Below are 1,579 nucleotides of genomic sequence, written 5' to 3' on the forward strand. Positions count from 1 at the left end.
CCATAGACGTCCCCTGATAGGGGACGTAACAGGGATTAAACTGATAGGAATAGTACTATTTAACACACCACTTATATCTGGTGGCACAGTACATTGCAAGGCGTACGCGCAGTGCCCCAAATTGCAAGTAAGAGGACCGACCAAGCATCTTTTTCCATCTCCCGGTTCCTAAAATCTATTCCATACACGTCCCCTGATAGGGGACATAACAGGGATTAAACTGATAGGAATAGTACTACTTAAACACACCACTCATATTGGGATTGCACAGTACATTACACGGCGCACGCGCAGTGCCCCAAATTGGAAGTAAGAGGACCGACCAAGCATCTTTTTCCATCTCCCGGTTCCTAAAATCTATTCCATACACGTCCCCTGATAGGGGACGTAACAGGGATTAAACTGTTAAGAACAGATATTTTTTTTATTAAAAAAATAGAGGACAGCCTCTGCGGAGCTGGGTATTTTTTGGCCGCATTACTGAACGCTCATGCACAATGGCTGTACGCTCATGCGGAGGTGACAAACCTGGTCAGTCAAACGCAAGGCAACATCATCGACCTCATCCCATATGCGTTTTTTCTGGAGCGTGCCCTGCGAAGAGTGCTGGATCAGGCCGTAGATGAGCATGAAGAGGAAGAGTTGTGGTCACCATCACCACCAGAAGCAGCCTTGTCGTCGTTGATTGCTGGACCTGCGACAATGCAGAGAGAGGAGTCTGAAGAAGAGGAGTCAGAGGAGGAAGGTGGCTTTGAGGAGGTGGAAGACCAACCACAGCAGGCATCCCAGTGGGCTTGTTGTCACCTTTCAGGAACCCTTGGTGTTGTACGTGGCTGGGTGGAGGAAGAGACCTTCAATGACGTCAGTGAGGACAAGGAACGGGACATGGCTAGCTTGGTATCCAACCTTGTGCAAATGGGGAGTTTGCGGTTGTGCAAATGGACTGTTTGCGGTTGTTTGCGGTGCGTTAAACGGGGAGTTTGGTCTGTCACTGTGAAGCGGGTGTAACCCTTACACTACCTGATCGATACAACATCATACCAGATGTTTTAAAGCACATTATTCCAAACAATTTAGGAATGTTAGGTGATTTATGCCCTTTATGGATTAAAGCCCGACTCTGCGTCAACTATGTAATTTTCCATGGGAGTTTTGCCATGGATCCCCCTCCGGCATGCCACAGTCCAGGTGTCAGTCCCCTTGAAACAACTTTTAATTCACTATTGTGGCCAGAAAGAGTCCCTGTGGGTTTTAAAATTCACCTGCCTATTGAAGTCTATGGCGGTTCGCCCGGTTGGCTCGTTCGCGAACATTTGCGAAAATCCGCGTTCGCCGTTCGCGAACGGAAAATTTTATGTTCGCGACATCTCTACCTCTTGGTAGCCTCCCAGACCACTTTTCTTCTCGTCTTTTCATCAATTTTGGAGGGACGTCCAGTTCTTGGTAATGTCACTGTTGTGCCATATTTTCTCCACTTGATGATGACTGTCTTCACTGTGTTCCATGGTATATCTAATGCCTTGGAAATTCTTTTGTACCCTTCTCCTGACTGATACCTTTTAACAATGAGATCCTTCTG

The 1,579-nt window shown here is 47.2% G+C and overlaps 1 pseudogene; it reads right to left on the minus strand.

Annotated features, from left to right (window-relative positions):
* Window positions 1–265: 265 nt before the first annotated feature.
* On the minus strand, window positions 266–443 carry LOC120996715 (annotated as a pseudogene).
* Window positions 444–1,579: the final 1,136 nt, after the last annotated feature.

This window comes from Bufo bufo, chromosome 3, assembly GCF_905171765.1.
Source record: "Bufo bufo chromosome 3, aBufBuf1.1, whole genome shotgun sequence".
In the NCBI taxonomy this organism is placed as follows: domain Eukaryota; kingdom Metazoa; phylum Chordata; class Amphibia; order Anura; family Bufonidae; genus Bufo; species Bufo bufo.